The following is an 18,788-nucleotide window of genomic DNA, read 5'->3' as shown; positions in this document are numbered from 1 at the left end:
ATGCTGTTCTCAACCCTCACTTGATGGATGGAGGCAACAGAGCACTCGTTTCCCAGTTAAACAGTGGTGCGGTACACTCTTTAGAAAAAAAGGGTAGAACCCTTTTGGGTTCCATGTAGAACCCTCTGTGTACGTTGGGTTTGTTTTCCATGGATCTGAGGTGTTCTGTCTGTGTGTGTGAAGTGAGAGTGAGAGGGTTTCCCCTATGGGGAGCCAAAGAGCCCTTTCAGGTTCTAGATAGCACCTTTTCTTCTAAGAATGTAGGGAGCAGTGATTAGAGCAGCCGGGTCCACTGTACTGCCGGGTCCACTGTACTGCCGGGTCCACTGTACTGCCGGGTCCACTGTACTGCCGGTTTCACTGTACTGCCGGGTCCACTGTACTGCCGGGTCCACTGACAAAGTACTATAGCTTTTAAACATCTTCAGAAAACCAGAGGAGCGAAACTTCAATTCATTCTGTAGCCTAGGGATAACTATCAACAATAGACAATAACACTGAAATACAATTAAGAAACTAAATAAACTGCATCAACAAAATGTAATTTTGTTACGCACTTAAGAAGTGAAACATTATGACAGGTGGAGGCTCCTGCCAATAGAGCCACCGGTGGCACAGCGGCCTGCCTGCCTTCCTGCAGTTGACATCGAAAAGGGTGATTTAATTACCGAGGGCGGTTTAAAGTGCACCCAGTGATGAAGAGCTTTGCCAGGCTCCGCCGACCGAGCAGAGAGCAGGGTATATCTGACTCAAATAAGAGACACAGACAGACAGACAGACAGACAGACAGACAGAAATCCCCCTCACGGCAGGCTACGTTGCAGCGTTTGTTTTCCGTGTTGATCTGAGGGTGTGTGTGCATGTCTGTGTGTGTGTGAGTGAGTGAGAGTGAGAGGGGGGTTGTGTTTGTATTGGTGCATTCATTAAGCAGCGAAAGGAGATGCTCAGGACCCAGGTTGGGGAGTCCGTATTGCCCTGTAATACAGAATAGAAGACAGCCAGGATAGGGGAGTCCGTACTGCCCTGTAATACAGAATAGAAGACAGCCAGGACAGGGGAGTCCGTACTGCCCTGTAATACAGAATAGAAGACAGCCAGGACAGGGGAGTCAGTACTGCCCTGTAATACAGAATAGAAGACAGCCAGGACAGGGGAGTCCGTACTGCCCTGTAATACAGAATAGAAGACAGCCAGGACAGGGAGTCCGTACTGCCCTGTAATACAGAATAGAAGACAGCCAGGACAGGGGAGTCCGTACTGCCCTGTAATACAGAATAGAAGACAGCCAGGACAGGGGAGTCCGTACTGCCCTGTAATACAGAATAGAAGACAGCCAGGACAGGGGAGTCCGTACTGCCCTGTAATACAGAATAGAAGACAGCCAGGACAGGGGAGTCAGTACTGCCCTGTAATACAGAATAGAAGACAGCCAGGACAGGGGAGTCCGTACTGCATTTACATTACATTTACATTTAAGTCATTTAGCAGACGCTCTTATCCAGAGCGACTTACAAATTGGTGCATTCACCTTAGAAGACAGCCAGGACAGGGGAGTCCGTACTGTCCTGTAATACAGAATAGAAGACAGCCAGGACAGGGGAGTCCATACTGCCCTGTAATACAGAATAGAAGACAGCCAGGACAGGGGAGTCAGTACTGCCCTGTAATACAGAATAGAAGACAGCCAGGACAGGGGAGTCCGTACTGCCCTGTAATACAGAATAGAAGACAGCCAGGACAGGGGAGTCCGTACTGCCCTGTAATACAGAATAGAAGACAGCCAGGACAGGGGAGTCCGTACTGCCCTGTAATACAGAATAGAAGACAGCCAGGACAGGGGAGTCCGTACTGCCCTGTAATACAGAATAGAAGACAGCCAGGACAGGGGAGTCCGTACTGCCCTGTAATACAGAATAGAAGACAGCCAGGACAGGGGAGTCAGTACTGCCCTGTAATACAGAATAGAAGACAGCCAGGACAGGGGAGTCCGTACTGCCCTGTAATACAGAATAGAAGACAGCCAGGACAGGGGAGTCCGTACTGCCCTGTAATACAGAATAGAAGACAGCCAGGACAGGGGAGTCCGTACTGCCCTGTAATACAGAATAGAAGACAGCCAGGACAGGGGAGTCCGTACTGCCCTGTAATACAGAATAGAAGACAGCCAGGACAGGGGAGTCCGTACTGCCCTGTAATACAGAATAGAAGACAGCCAGGACAGGGGAGTCCGTACTGCCCTGTAATACAGAATAGAAGACAGCCAGGAGAAGGGAGTCCGTACTGCCCTGTAATACAGAATAGAAGACAGCCAGGAGAAGGGAGTCCGTACTGCCCTGTAATACAGAATAGAAGACAGCCAGGACAGGGGAGTCCGTACTGCCCTGTAATACAGAATAGAAGACAGCCAGGACAGGGGAGTCCGTACTGCCCTGTAATACAGAATAGAAGACAGCCAGGACAGGGGAGTCAGTACTGCCCTGTAATACAGAATAGAAGACAGCCAGGACAGGGGAGTCCGTACTGCCCTGTAATACAGAATAGAAGACAGCCAGGAGAAGAGCTAGCTCAGCTGTCCCGCAGTATGAATCACACGCACAGCTGTTTGTTCCCCCTTCTTCGCGCGTAGAATAGTAGTGTCATCAAGGTGCCTTCAAGGTCATTTGCACAGTGCGGTAAGATGATGTATTGTGTGTTAGCAGTGTACGGGTGAATGAGAAGAGAGGGGCCGTCCTCAGCTCTGATTGACTGATTCCGAGCTGGCTTCTAATGTAACAAGGACATTTTGTTTTATGCTGCATCCACTCTACTCGCATTTAAAACGGCAAGAAACACACACACCTGTTAGTCAGCAGTGTTACATAATACTGCAGTAGTCAGTCGTCAGCCACAGTCCTGGGACACTGCAGTAGAGGCAGAGGAAGAGAGGATTCTTCCTCCAATCAACCCCAGCAGAGACATGGTGAATTTAACAGACGGGGACAAAATAAGACTAAATTGCGTTGTGTTGTATGTTTACAGATTATTAAAGGGATACTTTGGGATTTTGGCAATGAGACCCTTTATATACTTCCGCTAACGTGAGTTAGCATTGGCTTGTGAAATTACCTCCAACTTCCTTCATACTGGACACAGAGACATAACAATGGCATCCACAACATCCCTTTAACACAGCCCCCCAAAGTAAAATCAGACAGAAGATCACTAAAAATGAGACATTTCTCACATTATACTGCCGTCTCCATGGACTCCCTCACAATACATAACTCTAAATTCCCTTTTTTTACAACTGGGAGTAAACCACAGCATCACAGATTCTAGGCTAAAATGAACTGCTGCAGTAGCATCTGCAACGTTCTGTGACAACACAACAACATTACCACCCAGTCACTACACCTCATTAAACATTCTCTATTGGAAGCTAGTCAGACAAATTAGGTTCCCAACGGGGCTCCTGGAACGAAATAGGTCACAGTGTGGGTGTTTCCTGCTTTTGTGGGCACAGATGGCTCAAGGTTCGGAGAGTGATGACGATGGCTATATTGAAATAAAACAAACCCTAAATGAATAGGTCTCGCTCTAGCCAAAGGATCTGGGTTCAACAGGCACTGATTGTTTTGGAGAAGCTGATGAAAAGCCTCACAGGCCACGAAACAATGGAAGACAACCAGAGAGAATAAAGGTTGATTGTAAAGAGCGTGGTAATGTTTATGATATTAAAAAGAACAGAGACCAACATGGACCATAAAGCTCCTAGGCTTAATGGTTCCCATCAGGGTTGGGGTCAATTCCATATTCAGGAAGTACACTGAAGTACACTGAAGTACACTGAAATTACAATTCTATTCAATACTTTTCAATGAGGGAAAATGTGGAAGTGGAATTTGGTTTACTTTCGGAATAGAATGGAATTGACCCCAACCCCGGTTCCCATCCTTTTATTACCAATGGTTTTGTTTCTAGTTGGCCTGTTATAGTCAATCTATGTTCAACCCATCAGATCCATGGTCACTGTGATGTCTAGGAACAAGACGTTAGCCTAACACTTTGCATAATGCATTTTATAGTCAGAAATTAGGTAAAGCTCACACTGACAATTATTAAAAATCCATTATGAAAGAGAGAGTGTGTGTGTGTGAGAGAGTGGTCCTTGGGTGGTCCTTCTGTAGCTCAGTTGGTAGAGCATGGCGCTTGTAATGCCAGGGTAGTGGGTTCGATCCCCGGGACCACCCATACGTAGAATGTATGCACACATGACTGTAAGTCGCTTTGGATAAAAGCGTCTGCTAAATGGCATAAAAAAATTTAAAAAATAATTTTTTTAAAAAGAGAGACTCGGCTCTATCTGTGATATGTGTCATACCCATGAGGCACGGCACAGTATATATATGCCATTTAGCAGACGCTTTTATCCAAAGCGACTTACAGTCAGTCATGTGTGCATACATTCTACGTATGGGTGGTCCCGGGGAATCGAACCCACTACCCTGGCGTTACAAGCGCCATGCTCTACCAACTGAGCTACAGAAGGACCAGAAGGATGTCTGGGGGCTGGCAGCAGGCTGTGAGGTGTGTGTGTGCCTCAAAGCCTCTCTCTATCAGTAAGCTCCAGAGTCACGGAAGGTTCCTGCCCCCTGCCTGCCCACACACACTGCTTCCTGTGTGACATAACACACACACACACACACACACACACACACACACACACACACACACACACACACACACAGCTTCCTGTTTGACATGTAATAAGGTAAAGGGCCCCATAGGACGACATGGGATGAGCCCCATAGGACGACATGGGATGAGCCCCATTGGACGACATGGGATGAGCCCCATAGGACGACATGGGATGAGCCCCATAGGACGACATGGGATGAGCCCCATAGGACGACATGGGATGAGCCCCATAGGACGACATGGGATGAGCCCCATAGGACGACATGGGATGAGCCCCATAGGACTACATGGGATGAGCCCCATAGGACTACATGGGATGAGCCCCATAGGACTACATGGGATGAGCCCCATAGGACTACATGGGATGAGGCCAGCTCATATAGACAGAGTACTGGACAAATTAACGAGCACATGACATGACGCACACAGCTCATATCAGAGTGCTATATGTCATCTAGCTATCATCTCACGTTAATGAAAGGAAAACGCCCCAGCTTAATGTGAATTAAAGCAGTTAGATCTGATAGAGTGATGAGATGAGTCTACCGCAAGTCCTCCATCTCGTTGCCTGATTTCAACTGTGAGCAGTCAGAGAAATGGCAAAATCTCTCCTTGCTGTCTAACTGGGAGGGAAAGAGGGACAGAGAGCCAGCAGTATTGGGTGCCCTGGGGGGGCCTGTGTGTATTTGTGTGTGTGTGTGTGTGTGTGTGTGTGTGTGTGTGTGTGTGTGTGTGTGTGTGTGTGTGTGTGTGTGTGTGTGTGTGTGTGTGTGTGTGTGTGTGTGTGTGTGATAGCAGTACAGATTTCAGAGGTCTACTAGCAGTGCATTCATTAAACCCACAGTGGGATTTCACAGTGTGTAAGTCACTGACTGTTCTTTGTGGCCGCACCATAACCTTGCTGAGATTGGACATTGGACATACGCTATGCAATGTTCAGCTAGTTTAGAGGTAGGCAACTTGATTTTTTTACTGAACTGGAAGAACAGGTGACCAGACCAAGTGATCCATTAGCTCAGTTGGTCAGGTCTGGTGCCTCCAATCCTGCAGCACCTGCATCACTCCAGGAACAGGGTTGCCTACCCCCGAGATAGATTACCTAAACATGTAATCTAGCATTATTTATTGGAGTCAACTGTGTAGTGCAAAACATGGACCCAGAGGGGCCACAGGACTGGGTTTGGGCAAGGACAAAACCCAAAACATGGACCCAGAGGGGCCACAGGACTGGGTTTGGGCAAGGACAAAACCTAAAACGTGGACCCAGAGGGGCCACAGGACTGGGTTTGGGCAAGGACAAAACCCAAAACGTGGACCCAGGGGGGCCACAGGACTGGGTTTGGGCAAGGACAAAACCCAAAACGTGGACCCAGGGGGGCCACAGGACTGGGTTTGGGCAAGGACAAAACCCAAAACGTGGACCCAGGGGGGCCACAGGACTGGGTTTGGGCAAGGACAAAACCCAAAACGTGGACCCAGGGGGGCCACAGGACCGGGTTTAGTCAACCCTGATCTGAGCTGTGACCCTACTTATACAATATCCAACTAATAACCCACTGTCCAACTAATAACCCACTGTCCAACTAATAACCCACTGTCCAACTAATAACCCACTGTCCAACTAATAACCCACTGTCCAACTAATAACCCACTGTCCAACTAATAACCCACTGTCCAACTAATAACCCACTGTCCAACTAATAACCCACTGTCCAACTAATAACCCACTGTCCAACTAATAACCCACTGTCCAACTAATAACCCACTGTCCAACTAATAACCCACTGTCCAACTAATAACCCACTGTCCAACTAATAACCCACTGTCCAACTAATAACCCACTGTCCAACTAACTTTTCCTCAGAGGTATGCAGGAATGTTGGATGGGGATTGAGGACTAGTATTTTAACAGAGAACCACATCAACACAGCCTTTTCCTCAGAGGTCCAGGAATGTTGGATGGGGATTGAGGACTGTATTTTAACAGAGAACCCTCCCATCAACACAGCTGAGAATTGGGTTTGTCAGGTTGGGTTTGTCGAGAAAAAAATGATTCCAGTTGGATCACCTCCCATCACCAGCTGAGAGTTGGGTTTGTCGGTGACCTTTTCCAGTTGGATCATCCCTCCCATCACCAGCTGAGAGTTGGGTTTTGTCGGTGACCTCACCCCCCAAAAATGATTCCAGTTGGATCATCCCTCCCATCACCAGCTGAGAGTTGGGTTTGTCGGTGACCTCACCCCCCAAAAATGATTCCAGTTGGATCATCCCTCCCATCACCAGCTGAGAGTTGGGTTTGTCGGTGACCTCACCCCCCAAAAATGATTCCAGTTGGATCATCCCTCCCATCACCAGCTGAGAGTTGGGTTTGTCGGTGACCTCACCCCCCAAAAATGATTCCAGTTGGATCATCCCTCCCATCACCAGCTGAGAGTTGGGTTTGTCGGTGACCTCACCCCCCAAAAATGATTCCACGGCGAAAAACAGGTGGGAGGGGGGGGGGTAAAAAATGTGCCGGCTCACACATTCCCGCCTAGCAAACTTCTCAATCTACATCTCTTTGTGGTGATTCTTCTTATTCAGCACAGGGAAGTAAACACAGATGGACAAAATGGAAGCCTCCTCGCTGCCTTGCAAATAGTTGGCATTTCTGGACAACATACCATAGGGCAGGGATGCCAGGGATTAGCCAGTGGCGTGGTGTTATAATCCAATCATACGATATGCCTACCGTTAGTTCATCGGGCAGCCGGAAAATCTGTGAAGTTCGCATTTCATTTGCACTGGGGATGGAAAATAACCAAGATGACCGGCTGTCTGACAGATGTGTTGTTTTACTGTGTTGGGGCGTAATCAAATATTTAGTCTCAATTGAAGCATGGCTGGTTGGATTTTTTGCATAATCTGCAGCATGATGATAGTACTCATAAATCACACGTCCTGCTGCAGCTATTACGAAATAGTAAAAACCTGTAAATAGGCACGTTTGACTATATGTAGCATATATCAGTGGACAGTCAAACGTGCCTATGTAACTAATGTGAAATGGCTGGCTAGTTAGTGGTGCGCGCTAGTAGCGTTTCAAATCGATAACGTCACTCGCTCCGAGACCTTGAAGTAGTTGTTTCCCTTAGGGATTTATCTTAACTTTTGTTTTAACGTTTCAACATTCACACCCTTAACTCCTCCCTGTAATAACACTAAAGGCACATAACCTGGATCCATCTAAACCTATACCCTGCCTTCCAACATCCAAACATAACCTGGATCCATCTAAACCTATACCCTGCCTTCCAACATCCAAACATAACCTGGATCCATCTAAACCTATACCCTGCCTTCCAACATCCAAACATAACCTGGATCCATCTAAACCTATACCCTGCCTTCCAACATCCAAACATAACCTGGATCCATCTAAACCTATACCCTGGATCCATCTAAACCTTCCAACATCCAAACATAACCTGGATCCATCTAAACCTATACACTGCCTTCCAACATCCAAACATAACCTGGATCCATCTAAACCTATACCCTGCCTTCCAACATCCAAACATAACCTGGATCCATCTAAACCTATACCCAAACATAACCTGGATCCATCTAAACCTTCCAACATCCAAACATAACCTGGATCCATCTAAACCTATACCCTGCCTTCCAACATCCAAACATAACCTGGATCCATCTAAACCTATACCCTGCCTTCCAACATCCAAACATAACCTGGATCCATCTAAACCTATACCCTGCCTTCCAACATCCAAACATAACCTGGATCCATCTAAACCTATACCCTGCCTTCCAACATCCAAACATAACCTGGATCCATCTAAACCTATACCCTGCCTTCCAACATCCAAACATAACCTGGATCCATCTAAACCTATACCCTGCCTTCCAACATCCAAACATAACCTGGATCCATCTAAACCTATACCCTGCCTTCCAACATCCAAACATAACCTGGATCCATCTAAACCTATACCCTGCCTTCCAACATCCAAACATAACCTGGATCCATCTAAACCTATACCCTGCCTTCCAACATCCAAACATAACCTGGATCCATCTAAACCTATACCCTGCCCTTCCAACATCCAAACATAAACATACCTGGATCCATCTAAACCTATACCCTGCCTTCCAACATCCAAACATAACCTGGATCCATCTAAACCTATACCCTGCCTTCCAACATCCAAACATAACCTGGATCCATCTAAACCTATACACTGCCTTCCAACATCCAAACATAACCTGGATCCATCTAAACCTATACCCTGCCTTCCAACATCCAAACATAACCTGGATCCATCTAAACCTATACCCTGCCTTCCAACATCCAAACATAACCTGGATCCATCTAAACCTATACCCTGCCTTCCAACATCCAAACATAACCTGGATCCATCTAAACCTATACCCTGCCTTCCAACATCCAAACATAACCTGGATCCATCTAAACCTATACACTGCCTTCCAACATCCAAACATAACCTGGATCCATCTAAACCTATACCCTGCCTTCCAACATCCAAACATAACCTGGATCCATCTAAACCTATACACTGCCTTCCAACATCCAAACATAAGTAATGGTTTTCTTGACTTGAAGGAGAGTCAGACCAAAACACAGCGTGGTTTCTATTCATGGTTATTTAATGAAGAAAACTATACATGAACAGACTAACAAAAACAAGAACCGTGAAAACCTAAAACAGCCCTATCTGGTGCAAACACAGAGACAGGAACAATCACCCACAAAACCCAACACCAAACAGGCTACCTAAATATGGTTCCCAATCAGAGACAATGACTAACACCTGCCTCTGATTGAGAACCATATCAGGCCAAACATAGAACTAGACAAACTAGACATGTAAAATAGAATGCCCACTCAGGTCACACCCTGACCAACCAAAACATAGAAACATACAGAGCAAACTATGGTCAGGATGTGACAATAAGGCTGGGATGGATCCAGGTTCCAACATCCAAACACCGTCTTAGCAAGCCTGGCTTTCTATAGATTAGAGCAAATCCACAACCTTATTCGTGAGTTTATACAACAGTAAAACTAGATCAACCTTATGCATGAGTTTATACAACAGTAGGCCTAGATTAACTTTATGAGTTTATACAACAGTAAAACTATATTAACTACATCTATTAGTTTATAGAGCAGTAGGAATAGATTAACCTTAGTCATAAGTTTATATAACAGTAGGTCTAGAGTAACCTTAGTCATAAGGGCAGATGTCATGTAAACTGGTATTATTCTTAATGTTAGACACACACACACAGAGAGAGAGAGAGAGAGAGAGAGAGACAGAAAGAGACAGACAGAGAGAGACAGAGAGAGAGAGAGAACATTCAATATTAGGAAGTAGTTCATAATGTCTGGTATACTCAGTGTATATCGTCTAGTTCACATACATTGTCTGGTGTAATGCCATTCGCTCTAGGCCTATTCAGGTAGACAGTAGTACTTATAACCTATAATACTTATAACCTATATTCCCATGCACTGTATAGTTCTCATATATCATGTGGTTCAGATGAGCTAGGCTTATTCATCTAAACAAATGTCACATTTTTGGTCGTTCTCCTTCTGTGAAGAAAATAATAAACAATGAGTGTGGTTGAAAAATGAGCAAAAAGCCCTGATACAGGGATATTATTCTCCTGAGATTGTGTTCCCACGTTTATGAGCCATGAGTGGGTTCCTGTTGGGGAAAGCCACAACTCTGTAGAGGAGCCAGCCAAACATTCACAGGAGACTCAGACCATAGAGTTCACACACTTTTGCATATACTGTACTTAACAGCCTGGGTAAATATATATATATATATATATACACCAACAACAACAAAAAATAAGAACAAAAATGGTTCCATAAACCTTGCGTGCTACCGTTTAGCGTTGCTTATGTCACATCTGTACATCACTCCATCCACTCCCTCTTACCAACCCTCTGCCCCGCTCTCTCCCCCTTCCTACCCCTTTATCACATTCACGCTCTCTACCCCTTCACCATGTTCCCACTCTCTCCCCTTTATCACATTCCCACTCTCCCCCTTCCTACCCGATCACCATGTTCCCACTCTCTCCCCCTTCATCATGTTCCCACACCCTCCCCCTTCATCACGTTCCCACTCTCTCCCCCCTCCTACCCCTTCATCACGTTCCCACACTCTCCCCCCTCCTACCCCTTCATCACGTTCCCACTCTCTCCCCCCTCCTACCCCTTCATCACGTTCCCACTCTCTCCCCCCTCCTACCCCTTCATCACATTCCCACTCTCTTCCCCTTCGTTCCCACTCTCTCCCCATTCCTACCCCTTCATCACGTTCCCACTCTCCCCCTTCATCACGTTCCCACTCTCTCCCCCCTCCTACCCCTTCATCACGTTCCCACTCTCTCCCCCCTCCTACCCCTTCATCACGTTCCCACTCTCTCCCCCCTCCTACCCCTTCATCACGTTCCCACTCTCTCCCCCCTCCTACCCCTTCATCACGTTCCCACTCTCTCCCCCCTCCTACCCCTTCATCACGTTCCCACTCTCTCCCCCCCCCTCCTACCCTCCTACCCCTTCATCACGTTCCCACACTCTCCCCTTCATCACGTTCCCACTCTCTCCCCCCTCCTACCCCTTCATCACGTTCCCACTCTCTCCCCCCTCCTCCCCCTTCATCACGTTCCCACTCTCTCCCCTCCTACCCCTTCATCACGTTCCCACTCTCTCCCCCCTCCTACCCCTTCATCACGTTCCCACTCTCTCCCCCCTCCTACCCCTTCATCACGTTCCCACTCTCTCCCCCCTCCTACCCCTTCATCACGTTCCCACTCTCTCCCCCCTCCTACCCCTTCATCACGTTCCCACTCTCTCCCCCTCCTACATCACGTTCCCACTCTCTCCTACCCCTCCTACCCCTTCATCACCCTTCCCACTCTCTCCCCCTCCTACCCCTTCATCACATTCCCCTCTCCCCCCTCCCCCCTACCCCTTCATCACGTTCCCACTCTCTCCCCCTCCTCCCCTTCATCACCCCTTCATCACGTTCCCACACTCTCCCCCTTCATCACGTTCCCACTCTCTCCCCCCTCCTACCCCTTCATCACGTTCCCACTCTCTCCCCCCTCCTACCCCTTCATCACATTCCCACTCTCTCCCCCCTCCTACCCCTTCATCACGTTCCCACTCTCTCCCCCTCCTACCCCTTCATCACGTTCCCACTCTCTCCCCCCTTCTACCCCTTCATCACGTTCCCACTCTCTTCCCCTTCGTTCCCACTCTCTCCCCCTTCCTACCCCTTCGTTCTGTTCCCACTCTCTCCCCCTCCTACCCCTTCATCACGTCCCCACTCTCTTTCCCTTCGTTCCCACTCTCTCCCCCTTCCTACCCCTTCGTTCCGTTCCCACTCTCTCCCCCCTCTTACCCCTTCATCACGATCCCGCTCTGCCCCCCCCCCACCCGTACGTACCCTGCACACCTGACTCAGCATAAATGCATAAATGACGCATAAATGACGCTTCTGAAGACCCATGACACAGTTATTACAACACTCTTAAAATAAAGATGTTATCTTTTTTAAGACGAGACTTCAAACGGTGACATAATCAGAACGCTGAACAGCAATGACAACCACCAGCAGACCAAGGAATTGAGGCGTCTCAAGCCGAATCAGTTCAGTTGAATCTGACCCTGACTGTCACCATCCTACAGTGATGTCAGTTTACACATAATTGTATTTGAACAGCTCTAGTGGAAAATACCATTACCCTTCTCTACTGTAGGCTGTGTCAACAAACATCCCCTACGTGAGCTGCCTGTTGAGGGCTCAACATTTTTTTAAAATGTTTTATTTCACCTTTATTTAACCAGGTAGGCAAGTTGAGAACACCTTTATTTAACCAGGTAGGCAAGTTGAGAACTAGTTCTCATTTACAACTGCAACCTGGCCAAGATAAAGCAAAGCAGTTCGACACATACACAGAGTTACACATGGAGTAAAACAAACATATAGTCAATAATACAGTAGAAAAATAAGTCTATATACGATGTGAGCAAATGAGGTGAGATAAGGGAGGTAAAGGCAAAATAAAGGCCATGGTGGCAAAGTAAATACAATATAGCAGGTAAAACACTGGAATGGTAGATTTGCAGTGGAAGAATGTGCAAAGTAAAAATATAAATAATGGGGTGCAAAAAATAAATACAGTAGGGGGATGAGGTAGTTGTTTGGGCTAAATTATAGATGGCCTATGTACAGGTGCAGTAATCTGTGAGCTGCTCTGACAGCTGGCGCCTAAAGCTAGTGAGGGAGATAAGTGTTTCCAGTTTCAGAGATTTTTGTAGTTCGTTCCAGTCATTGGCAGCAGAGAACTGGAAGGAGAGGCGGCCAAAGGAAGAATTGGTTTTGGGGGTGACCAGAGAGATATACCTGCTGGAGCGCGTGCTACAGGTGGGTGCTGCTATGGTTACCAGCGAGCTGAGATAAGGGGGGACTTTACCTAGCAGTGTCTTGGAGATTACCTGGAGCCAGTGGGTTTGGTGATGAGTATGAAGCGAGGGCCAGCCAACGAGAGAGCGTACAGGTTGCAGTGGTGGCTAGTATATGGGGCTTTGGTGACAAAAACGGATGGCACTGTGATAGACTGCATCCAATTTACTGAGTAGGTTATTGGAGGCTATTTTGTAAGTGACATCACCGAAGTCGAGGATCGGTAGGATAGTCAGTTTTACGAGGGTATGTTTGGCAGCATGAGTGAAGGATGTTCTGTTGCGAAATAGGAAGCCAATTCTAGATTCAACTTTAGATTGGAGATGTTTGATGTGAGTCTGGAAGGAGAGTTTACAGTCTAACCAGACACCTAGGTATTTGTAGTTGTCCACATATTCTAAGTCAGAACCGTCCAGAGTAGTGATGCTGGACGGGCAGGCAGTGATCGGTTGAAGAGCATGCATTTAGTTTTACTTGTATTTAAGAGCAGTTGGAGGCCACGGAAGGAGAGTTGTATGGCATTGAAGCTTGCCTGGAGGGTTGTTAACACAGTGTCCAAAGAAGGGCCAGAAGTATACAGAATGGTGTCGTCTGCATAGAGGTGGATCAGAGACTCACCAGCAGCAAGAGCGAAATCATTGATGTATACAGAGAAGAGAGTCGGTCCAAGAATTGAACCCTGTGGCACCCCCATAGACACTGCCAGAGGTCCGGACAACAGGCCCTCCGATTTGACATACTGAACACTATCAGAGAAGTAGTTGGTGAACCAGGCGAGGCAATCATTTGAGAAACCAAGGCTATCGAGTCTGCCGATGAGGATGTGGTGATTGACAGAGTCGAAAGCCTTGGCCAGGTTAATGAATATGGCTGCACAGTATTGTTTCTTATCGATGGCGGTTAAGATATCGTTTAGGACCTTGAGCGTGGCTGAGGTGCACCCATGACCAGCCCTGAAACCAGATTGCATAGCGGAGACGGTATGGTGGGATTGGAAATGGTCGGTAATCTGTTTGTTGGCTTGGCTTTGGAAGACCTTAGAAATGCAGGGTAGGATAGATATAAGTCTGTAGCACTTTGGTTCGTGACGGGCTCATCAGGCTATAGGTTAAAATAAACGTTCAATAACGACAAAAGAAAAGTGCAGTTACACAGTGGGTCGCCATCCTAACCTGCACATCAAGAACAATACTGCTGCTCTCGGTCTTTCCCAAAGGAAACTGATGGTCAGAATGCAGGGTACTGGGTTTCTAGTTTAGGCCTATTCCCTGGGGCACCTATTTAGTCTAACTCGTTGCCTATGGCTTCATTTTGCTATAGGTGAAAAGTCACTTCTTTAACGGTCAAAAGTAGTGCATTATATTGGGCACTATACAGTATAGGCAATAGTGTGTATGATAATGTACAATGGTATATATAGAATTTTACCTAAGGAAATTGGGTTGTCAGTCTGCCAAAAACAAATAACACATCAATCAGTGATAGCTTGTGACGACAGAGGCCTACTTTACGTCAAAGGAGAGAACAAAGAGACGTTTCAACAGACTGTAATGACGGACGGCATTGTCTCACCTTATGATGAACACAGTCAGACAATGCTGAAGTCAAACGCTAAGTCACTTCCACAGGGGTGTTTCCCTGGACTGGACTCTGCTCCAGTACCATGCCCTTGGTAGATAACCCAGAACACGCAATGTCACCCACACTATCATTGAAACTCAGTCTGAGTGAGGAGGTAGGTCTATAGGCCCTGGTCAAATGTAGTATACTATAAAGTAAATGGCCTGAGAATGAGTGCAGGGAACACATGGAGTTGTAAACTCAGTCAAAGCTCTGAGCAGAGAATGTCTCCCTCTCCCTCACTCCACACATCTCTCCCTTTACTACTACTACTACTACTACCCCCCACCCACCCCCTCTGTGCGGTGGCTTGACGTGAGAGCTGTGAGGTAGGTAGGCTGTCTTTGAGGCCAGGATGGATTGTGGTGTTTCAGAGAGCTGTAATCACCAAGCAGACGCAACAGCAAATTTAGAGGCATGGACAGCCAGAGACAGCTAGCGAGTTAGTCCTTATAAACACTGGAATCAAAACTGACGTCAGACAGAGGTGGCTGGATGGACTCGAAGGATGATTTAATGGCATTAATAACAGAACAGTATCCTAATGGAAACACAGCTCCTCTTCACTACATCTGAAAAAAGTATTTGTTAGGTGATTTTTGATCCACATCTGTAGTCGACTGAGCTATCATTAGTCAAGAAGAACACTGGTGTATCAGGGCATCCCCCAGCATCCCCCACGTGGTTATTCTAATCCTCTGCTAAGTCACATCCAGTGTCTCTATACTTTGCTGCCGCCACGACCCCAGGCCAGTCAAACAGTATGATTTACTGTTTACAGTCGAGATAGCATCTAATCAGATGGACAGTAAAAGGACTGGAGTGGTCTTTCCTAGGCAGGCCTGTTATTAGGGCTGTGGCAGGAACACTGAAGAGCAGGAAGGACCTTGAATTCTTATCCAATGTGTTTAAGATGGACTTTTGGATATGTTGTGTGGAAATGCTGTGTTGATATAGATGTGGTGGGGATATGTTGTGTTGATATAGATGTGTTGATATAGGTGTGGGGATATGTTGTGTTGATATAGATGTGGGGATATAGATGTGGGGATATAGATGTGGGGATATAGATGTGGGGATATAGATGTGGGGATATGTTGTGTTGATATAGATGTGGGGATATGCTGTGTTGATATAGATGTGGGGATATGTTGTGTTGATATAGATGTGGGGATATGATGTGTTGATATAGATGTGGGGATATAGATGTGGGATATGATGTGTTGATATAGATGTGGGGATATGATGTGTTGATATAGATGTGGGGATATAGATGTGGGGATATAGATGTGGGGATATAGATGTGTTGATATAGATGTGGGGATATGATGTGTTGATATAGATGTGGTGATATAGGTGTGGGGATATGTTGTGTTGATATAGATGTGGGGATATGTTGTGTTGATATAGATGTGGGGATATGTTGTGTTGATATAGATGTGGGGATATGCTGTGTTGATATAGATGTGGGGATATGTTGTGTTGATATAGATGTGGGGATATGTTGTGTTGATATAGATGTGGGGATATGATGTGTTGATATAGATGTGGGGATATGTTGTGTTGATATAGATGTGGGGATATGTTGTGTTGATATAGATGTGGGGATATGATGTGTTGATATAGATGTGGGGATATGTTGTGTTGATATAGATGTGGGGATATGCTGTGTTGATATAGATGTGGGGATATGATGTGTTGATATAGATGTGGGGATATGATGTGTTGATATAGATGTGGGGATATAGATGTGTTGATATAGATGTGGGGATATAGATGTGTTGATATAGATGTGGGGATATGTTGTGTTGATATAGATGTGGGGATATGTTGTGTTGATATAGATGTGGGGATATGCTGTGTTGATATAGATGTGGGGATATGATGTGTTGATATAGATGTGGGGATATAGATGTGGGGATATGATGTGTTGATATAGATGTGGGGATATAGATGTGGGGATATAGATGTGGGGATATGCTGTGTTGATATAGATGTGGGGATATGTTGTGTTGATATAGATGTGGGGATATGATGTGTTGATATAGATGTGGGGATATGATGTGTTGATATAGATGTGGGGATATAGATGTGGGGATATGATGTGTTGATATAGATGTGTGGATATAGATGTGGGGATATAGATGTGTTGATATAGATGTGGGGATATGCTGTGTTGATATAGATGTGTTGATATAGATGTGGGGATATGATGTGTTGATATAGATGTGGGGATATGATGTGTTGATATAGATGTGGGGATATAGATGTGGGGATATAGATGTGGGGATATGTTGTGTTGATATAGATGTGGGGATATGATGTGTTGATATAGATGTGGGGATATAGATGTGGGGATATAGATGTGGGGATATGATGTGTTGATATAGATGTGGGGATATAGATGTGGGGATATGCTGTGTTGATATAGATGTGTTGATATAGATGTGGGGATATGATGTGTTGATATAGATGTGGGGATATGATGTGTTGATATAGATGTGGGGATATGCTGTGTTGATATAGATGTGGGGATATGTTGTGTTGATATAGATGTGGGGATATGATGTGTTGATATAGATGTGTTGATATAGATGTGGGGATATGATGTGTTGATATAGATGTGGGGATATGCTGTGTTGATATAGATGTGGGATATATGTGGGGATATGTGTGCTGATATAGATGTGTGTATGATATAGATGTGGGGATATGTTGTGTTGATATAGATGTGTTGTTGTGTTGATATAGATGTGGGGATATGATATAGATGTGTTGATATAGATATAGATGGGGATATGATGTGTTGATATAGATGGGGATATGATGTGTGATATGTGATGATGGGGATATGATGTGTTGATATAGATGTGGGGATATGATGTGTTGATATAGATGTGGGGATATGATGTAGTATGATATAGATGTGGGGATATGATGTGTGGATGATGTTGATATAGATGTGGGGATATATGTTGTGTTGATATAGATGTGGGGATATGCTGTGTTGATATAGATGTGGGGATATGTTGTGTTGATATAGATGTGGGGATATAGATGTGGGGATATGCTGTGTTGATATAGATGTGGGGATATGCTGTGTTGATATAGATGTGGGGATATGATGTGTTGATATAGATGTGGGGATATAGATGTGGGGATATAGATGTGGGGATATGATGTGTTGATATAGATGTGGGGATATGCTGTGTTGATATAGATGTGTTGATATAGATGTGGGGATATGTTGTGTTGATATAGATGTGGGGATATAGATGTGGGGATATAGATGTGGGGATATAGATGTGGTGATATAGATGTGGGGATATAGATGTGCTGATATAGATGTGGGGATATGCTGTGTTGATATAGATGTGGGGATATGTTGTGTGGATATAGATGTGGGGATATGATGTGTTGATATAGATGTGGGGATATGATGTGTTGATATAGATGTGATATGATGTGTTGATATAGATGTGTTGATATAGATGTGGGATATAGATGTGATGTGATATAGATGTGGGGATATGCTGTGTTGATATAGATGTGTTGATATAGATGTGGGGATATGCTGTGTTGTGTATATAGATGTGGGGATATGTGTATGATATAGATGTGTATGTGATATAGATGTGGGGATATGATGTGTTGATATAGATGTGGGGATATAGATGTGTTGATATAGATGTGATATGATGTGTTGATATAGATGTGGATATGTGGGGATATGATGTGCTGATATAGATGTGGGATATAGATGTGGGGATATGTTGTGTTGATATAGATGTATGGTGGATATAGATGTGGGATATATGATGTGTTGATATAGATGTGGGGATATGATGTGTTGATATAGATGTGGGATATGCTGTGTTGATATAGATGTGTTGGATATAGATGTTGATATAGATGTGGGGATATGTTGTGTTGATATAGATGTGGGGATATGATGTGTTGATATAGATGATATATGATGTG

General features: G+C 45.4%; 1 protein-coding gene and 1 long non-coding RNA gene across 4 annotated transcripts in view; both read right to left on the bottom strand.

The window, feature by feature from the left end:
- The window catches only part of LOC118373872 (solute carrier family 45 member 4-like), a 71,447-nt gene that overhangs the window by 27,636 nt on the left and 25,023 nt on the right, over positions 1-18,788 (bottom strand). The gene's annotated exons all lie outside the window — the stretch shown is intronic.
- On the bottom strand, positions 7,898-9,839 carry LOC127909966 (uncharacterized). Of its 2 annotated transcripts, XR_008073174.1 has the most exons (4): positions 9,197-9,839; positions 8,813-9,148; positions 8,161-8,256; positions 7,898-8,100 (listed from the first exon to the last, which is right to left on the bottom strand). It is a non-coding gene; the product is annotated as an uncharacterized LOC127909966 (long non-coding RNA). The 2 variants fall into 2 exon arrangements; XR_008073173.1 differs by lacking the exon at positions 8,161-8,256.

The sequence above is a fragment of the Oncorhynchus keta genome, chromosome 20 (genome assembly GCF_023373465.1).
Source record: "Oncorhynchus keta strain PuntledgeMale-10-30-2019 chromosome 20, Oket_V2, whole genome shotgun sequence".
Taxonomy (NCBI): Eukaryota; Metazoa; Chordata; class Actinopteri; order Salmoniformes; family Salmonidae; genus Oncorhynchus; species Oncorhynchus keta.
Note: the sequence above shows the minus strand (reverse complement) of the source record. Positions and strands in the feature narration are given on the sequence as shown.